Source organism: Procambarus clarkii, chromosome 24 (assembly GCF_040958095.1).
Source record: "Procambarus clarkii isolate CNS0578487 chromosome 24, FALCON_Pclarkii_2.0, whole genome shotgun sequence".
Lineage (NCBI taxonomy): Eukaryota > Metazoa > Arthropoda > Malacostraca > Decapoda > Cambaridae > Procambarus > Procambarus clarkii.
In genome coordinates, this window is record NC_091173.1 from 16,408,530 (window position 1) to 16,416,557 (window position 8,028).

Consider the following 8,028-nt stretch of genomic DNA (forward strand, 5'->3'; position numbering starts at 1 on the left):
CTCTGGGATCCTTGGTCAAACAACCCACGGGTATGGACCTTGGCCCTCTTATTCAGGATGGTAATTTGGGCAGTAGGCAAAGTCGTATTACCTTTAGACTTTGCCGATTGGACACTCTTTGTTTGTTGCACCTTGCAGTACTGTACTGTGGTGGGAATGCTATCTTCCACCTTGGGGTTTGGAGACGTTGTTTTGGTGTCTCTGCACAATGCTGCATGGTGCTGACCTTTGTTACACCTATTACAGGTGTGTAATTGGGTATCACAGTCCTTGATGTTATGTTTCCTGAGGCACCTCGTGCAATGTTGCAAATCTTTGAGTCGCTCAACACGGGCGTCACTATCAGGAAAATTAGAGCAGTGGTACATTGAATGTTTCTCATTGCAGAACAAACATGTTCCATAGCTTCCTGTACCCTTTGGTGTCATGTTCTTGGGTGACACAGTAACTATAGGCTTGGAGGGTCCCACTGCATATACGCCCACACTGCCACTGTTCCACTTTGGTGTTGAATTATATTGTCTAGATTGATTTGGAGTACCTTTGGTACTCTGTGGTTTACTATTATTGGTTTCTGAGGGTTTACTTGGTGGTTTTAATTTGTCATGTGTTCGTAATTGATGAACTACTGACTTTAAACCTTCAGATATTTCACTCATGGATAAGATGCTTTTATTGTAATGAGCACTCATTTGTCTCAATATGTCCCTAGGTATTTTCTCCTGGACAATTATTTTCAAGACCCACTCAGCCCCGTTTGTATCTGCTGTCAGGCTGAGGGCATTGATCAATGATTCTACCTCCAGCTTGAAGACTTGGAGTGAATCAGCTGAAGCCTCCGGTGGGGGTAAATGCAACAGCTCATGAACTAAATGTGATGTTCTTACTTCTGGATCAGCATAATTATCCTTGAGGAGTTTTACTGCCAGATCATAGCCGTCATTAGTTAATCTCAGATGGGATACTACTGTTTTAGCCTCACCTGATAATTGGCCTTGCAAATAAGAGAATTTACTACTCTTTGGTAAAGATTGTTTTGAGTCTACAAGGTCAACGAATTTGTTCCAAAATTCGTCCCAATCTTCCTCATCTTTTCCTGAGAAAGTGGGTAAATTAATTGGAGGGAGTCGAGCTTCTGCTTGACTCGTATTAGATGCAACTGTTGTTGTTGTTGCTGTTGTTGCCTTGTTCTGGGCAATTAATTTGACATAAGGCTGTAACGTGGCCTGAGTGTGATCTTCATAATTCGCAAGATCAACCATAATGTCGTCTATTTCTGTTTCTGATAAATTGGTGTTGGCAAGTTCAGCCACATATGTTGCTATTTGGCATTTGATTTGCTCAAATTTACCTGCAGCTGCTTGATAATAGCTTTCCAGGTCAGCATAATCAACTTGAGATTGTTGTGACAAATCTTCACATTTCTTGATCTGTCTTGTTAAGTGGCCTTTAAGACCTGCAAGGGTTCTTTTCATTCTCCCTGCATTATCCATACTGGCTCGTTGGTGAAGCCTTGTGGGGCTTGTACTTGGGCTGCTCATAATACTGAACAAGCTCTAATGGTAGCCTAGGGTAAATTCTGAACTCACTAGGCAATAATCCTACCTCTACTAGAGGTTAGCACTTAAAATTAATACACATTATATATATACAATCATACACACTAATGATTTGAGTGATAAACCAGTGTCACTGGAAGTACCTTTAGGTTAGCTCTTCTATATCACCCTAGGATGGTAGAGACACTAATTAATCACTCAAAGGTGTAATGATCATAAGTAAATTATTATATATACAACTCAATTCGAGTTGATAAAAATTACACCCAAAATAGGGTCTGGACCATTCATTAATGGTGTTAGGTTGTTCAATATAGTACAACTGACTATGGTAATAATGGGACAAGGATGAACGATAATAGTTCAACTAGTCAGTGTTAATATCCTACCCTGTTGTGGGTTGGCAATTAGTAAATATTATACTGTGATCACTAGTGCAATATATATTAAATAATTCTCTATTTTGGAGAAATAATATACACAATTATTGATAATAGCCTCTTAATTAGCCTCTATGAAACTTCTAATATTATCTAGAAGTATTAAATATTATTAGTGACCTCGCGAAATAAAGTCCACAAAATTCGTAGATAATCTCTCGCGAAATGTAACACCACGAAATCCGTGAACAATCTTGCGACAGTCACTAATTGGCTGGCTTCTATATTAGCGCTGTCATTTCACGAAATAACACGCCACCAAATATCTGTGGGTGTGCATGAAACCGCTGACGAAGCTGAACTGGGCTGAGGGAGACTCCTGAGCTCCCACGAGGCAACGCCGCTGTCTATGACTGGCTGGCTTTGTTTAAATAACACTGCACTAGTATTTAATGAATCCACTGGTTAACTGGTTCATCCGGTACTAAGATGACCAAATGTGGGTTCAAAGGATCAAATAATCCGTCATCCGGTTCGAAGATGACCAAATAATGTGGGAACCGACCTGTGAGATTTATATTTGTTTAATTTATATGAATTTATATTTACGTTAATTTATATACTTCGATAGCAATTTGTATAATGATAAGTGGACTGTATTTCTGCAATAATCTCTTAATCTCACAAATCGATCCTCTACACATTAGGGGGGGTTTATATTACACATATGCAGCCAATCAAATTACAGTAATAGCTACATACATTGATGAGGTTCCTTCTCTTATAGTACAGCAGGTTAGTCCACCAGGTATAACTAGAGTGTAGACACCAAATTATCCTCTTTGAGGTAGCTTCTATCACCCAGTAACTGGTGCACATAATCTTGCATCCTCGTCTTGACCTGTCAAAAGTGCGCTAGCTGTGAAGCCAGAATCCTATATATGACAAGTATATCAGAGAAAACAGTACATGGAACATGAGGACCTGGCTTAATTACCTTTAGTTTGAGGCTTCCATGTGATCTAACCGGATAACCCTACCCAATGACATTAATGGCCACCAATGATAGATAATGGGTTTCGGATAGACACTTAACTTGAATTTGTAGACAGCGTGTTGATAATGGTACACTTTTAGTTTCCATAACACTACGTCCAAGTAAATTTAACAGGAGCCGAATTTGCTCCCGTGTGAGCCTCTGGTCTAGTATAACAACAATGGCTGCCCCTTCCTCCTTCTGACGCCTGGCCTACTTTGTCCAGATTTCAGAAAGTGATAGAAGGGTCACATTTACTCTACTTTAATATTGATAATTAAGTTAATTTATATAAGATGTTTTTATGATGGTAAAGTCCAAAGACTAATGTATTTAAGAATAATTCCCAGCAGAATAGCTGGTGAATTATAATAGTATGTGGTGATGATATCCCGTTTTCTTTAGACGGTAATTCCACTACAAGTTACGTTTTCTATGGGTAACTTGTTGGTAATACAGCAGCACTTATTATCTGTCTGTATATTATTAAATGGTGTCGGATTTTCCGACATATATATATATATATATATATATATATATATATATATATATATATATATATATATATATATATATATATATATATATATATATATATATATATAACTTTTTAGACACTCAACCCACCAGGAGACTCGAACACTGGCCAACAAGGTGGCAGTTGCATGCTGTATCCACTACACTATACTTCAAAGCCATTAAGAGAGGTAGGAATTCTGGGGTATTTAACCAACCAGAACCCCAATCCTCTCCCAGGCAATGAGATAGTGTGGGACCTCGGATGCTCTTTCATCGGTTCCTGTTATATGGGAAAACTCAGTGCCAAATGCTTAATGCACAGACTACCCTATTCCAGTAGCTGAAGTCTGTGCACAGGGTAGTCTGTGCATTAAGCATTTGGCACTGAGTTTTCCCATATAACAGGAACCGATGAAAGAGCATCCGAGGTCCCACACTATCTCATTGCCTGGGAGAGGATTGGGGTTCTGGTTGGTTAAATACCCCAGAATTCCTACCTCTCTTAATGGCTTTGAAGTATAGTGTAGTGGATACAGCATGCAACTGCCACCTTGTTGGCCAGTGTTCGAGTCTCCTGGTGGGTTGAGTGTCTAAAAAGTTATACACTTCAGCTACTGGAATAGGGTAGTCTGTGCATATATATATATATATATATATATATATATATATATATATATATATATATATATATATATATATATATATATATATATATATATATATATATATATATATATATATATATCTGTTTATCTGTTTATTTGTCTGTCCAAGGTTGGAGGCCAGATGCTTGGGGCTAGCCTCACCCAACATTGCAACAGATCTGGGTAGGCCTATGTTAAACGCTTTTTAAGGAATATAGCCTGTAATTCAACAAACCTATTGTATATGTGTGTGTGTGTGTGTGTGTGTGTGTGTGTGTGTGTGTGTGTGTGTGTGTGTGTGTGTGTGTGTGTGTGTGTGTGTGTGTGTGTGTGTGTTCTCATTTATTTGTACTATCTCCACTATTACGTTAAATGAAAACTTTCTAACATCTCTATGACTCATCTAATTTTTCCAGCTTCCACCCATGCCCTCTTGTTCTGTTGGCATTTATTGTGAACATTTAATCTATTTCCACTCTCTCAATTCCCGTGAGTATTTTATACGTCTCTATCATATCTCCCCACTCCCTCCTTTTTTATAGCTTCGTCAGGATCAGTTCCTTCAGTCGCTCTTCATGCCGCATCACTCACACTTCTGGGACGAGTCTTGTTGCAAACTTAGATTGTGTTTCCTTATGTGTTCCAGTTTCCTTATGTGTTTCTGCAGGTTGGGCCTTCCATGATGGGTCGGCAAATTCTAAGACTGGTCTCATATAGGCAGTGTAAAGCGCTCAAAATGCCTCCTTAATTAGGTTTCTGAATCATGTTCTAACTTTTGCTAGCATAGAGTATGACGCTGTCGTTATCCTATGTATATGTGCCTCCGGAGTTAGATTTGGTGTTACATACACTTCCAGGTCTCTTTCTCGAGTCGCCACAGGTAGGAAGCTTCTCTTCCTTGTGTACTGTCCCTTTGATCTGTCACCTAGTCCCATTTCCATAACTTTACACTTGCTTGTCTTGAACTCTAGTAGCCATTTCTCCGACCATCGCTGGATCTTGCTAAAGTCCTCTTGAAGGATCTTGTAATCCTCATCTGTCACAACTCGTCTCATTAGTTTCGCGTCATCTGGAAATATCGTCATATAGGACTCTGTTGTTTACGTAAATTGGAAATAGAACTGGTCCCAGCACCAATCCTTGATGTACTCCACTCGTTACTATGTGTGATTACCTAAGTGTAATTACCTAAGTGTAGTTACAGGAGGAGAGCTACGCTCATGGTGTCCCGTCTTCCCAGTATTCTTTGTTGAATAACATTTTTAAAGTACTGACGGTTTTACCCACCACCACCTTCTCAATTAGCTTGTTCCAACCGTCTACCACTCTGTGAAAGAAAACTGTCTAATGTTTTCTAGGCACCTTTGTTTCCTTAAAACCACGTCCTCTTGTTCGTGATGTTGCTGGTTTCAGGAATTCCTCCTTGTCAATTTGGTAGATTCCTGTGGTGTGTATTTAGATTGTAGATTGTTATTTAGATTGAGGTAGATTGTATGTGGTGTGTGTGTGCGTACTCACCTATTAGGTGTGTGTGTGTGTGTGTGTGTGTGTGTGTGTGTGTGTGTGTGTGTGTGTGTGTGTGTGTGTGTGTGGGCACGGCTGGCCTGCACGTGTGGTCATAAGACAGGTACACACAGGTGGGCACGGCTGGCCTGCACGTGTGGTCATAAGACACGTACACACAGTAAGGTAGAGGCAGTAAGGAGGAGTAAAGGAGGCAGTAAACAGGTTCGTCCCGGCCCAAAAGGAAAAATCCGAGAAGCAAAAGAAGACTCCATAGTATAATAGGGCATGTATGGAAGCAAAGGGACTGAACAAAAGGGCGTGGAGGAACTTCCGGAATAACAGAACACCAGAAAGCAGAGAGAGAGATACCAGAGAATCAGGAATGAGTTTATTAGTGTGAGAAGGGAAGCAGAGAAAAACTATGAAAATGATATAGCAAGCAAAGCCAAGACCGACCCAAAACTACTCCACAGTCACATCAGGAGGAAAACAACAGTGAAAGAACAGATAATGAAACATAGAACAGGCGAGGACAGGTATACAGAGAATGAGAAAGAGGTGTGTGAAGAACTCAACAAGAGGTTCAAGGAGGTCTTCACAATAGAACAAGATGAGGTTACTGCGTTAGGAGAGGGGACAGTAAACCAGGCGGCCATGGAAGGGTTCGAAATTACGAGATATAAGGTCAAGAGACACGTGTTGGATCTGGATGTGAGAAAGGCTGTTGGTCCAGACGGGATCTCACCATGGGTATTGAAAGAGTGTGCAGAGGCACTCTGCTTGCCACTCTTCATAGTGTATAGTAAGTCACTGGAGACGGGAGACCTACCAGGAATATGGAAGACGGCTAATGTGGTCCCAATATACAAAAAGGGCGACAGACAAGAGGCACTGAACTACAGGCCAGTGTCCTTGACTTGTATACCATGCAAGGTGATGGAGAAGATCGTGAGAAAAAAAATCTAGTAACACATCTAGAGAGAAGGGACTTGATGACAAATCGCCAACATGGTTTCAGGGAAGGTAAATCTTGCCTTACTGGCTTAATAGGATTCTACGACCAGGTGACAAAGATTAAGCAAGAAAGAGAAGGCTGGGCGGACTGCATTTTTTTGGACTGTCGGAAAGCCTTTGACACAGTCCCCCATAAGAGGCTGGTACATAAGCTAGAGAGACAGGCAGGAGTAACTGGTAAAGTGCTCCAGTGGATAAGGGAATACCTAAGCAATAGGAAGCAAAGAGTTACAGTGAGGGGTGAGACCTCAGATTGGCGTGAAGTCACCAGTGGAATCCCACAGGGCTCTGTACTCGGTCCTATCCTGTTTCTGATATACGTAAACGATCTCCCGAAGGGTATAGACGCATTCCTCTCAATGTTTGCTGACGATGCCAAAATTATGAGAAGGATTAAGACAGAGGAGGACTGTTTGAGACTTCAAGAAGACCTAGACAAACTGAAGGAATGGTCGAACAAATCGTTGTTAGAGTTTAATCCAAGCAAATGTAATGTAATGAAGATAGGTGTAGGGAGCAGGAGGTCAGTTACAAGGTATCATTTGGGGGATGAAATTCCTCAAGAGTCAGAGAGAGAGAAAGACTTGTGGGTTGATATCACGCCAGACCTGTCCCCTGAAGCCCATATCAAGAGGATAACATCAGCAGCATATGCCAGGTTGGCTAACATAAGAACGGCATTTAGACACTTGTGTAAGGAATCATTCAGAAATTTGTATGCCACATATGTCAGGCCATTCCTGGAGTATGCAGCCCCAGCATGGAGTCCATATCTAGTCAAGCATAAGACTAAACTGGAAAAGGTTCAAAGGTTTGCCACCAGACTAATAACCGAGCTGAGAGGTATGAGCTACGAGGAGAGACTACGGGAATTAAACCTCACGTTGCTGGAAGACAGAAGAGTTAGGGGGGGGGGCCATGATCACCACGTACAAGATTCTCAGATGAATTGACAGGGTAGATAAAGACAGGCTATTTAACACAAGGGGCACACGCATTAGGGGACACAGGTGGAAACTGAGTGCCCAAATGAGCCACAGAGATATTAGAAAGAATTTGTTTAGTGTTAGAGTGGTTGACAAATGGAATGCATTAGGCAGTGATATGGTGGAGGCTGACTCCATACACAGTTTCAAGTGTAGATATGATAAAGCCCAATAGGCTCAGGAACCTGTACACCTGTTGATTGACGGTTGAGAGGCGGGACCAAAGAGCCAGAGCTCAACCCCCCGCAAGCACAACTAGGTGAGTACAAATAGGTGAGTACACACACACACACACACACACACACACACACAGGTGGGCACGGCTGGCCTGCACGTGTGGTCATGGATTAAGGTAGGGGTATAGTTTTGTCTCTAAACAAAAAT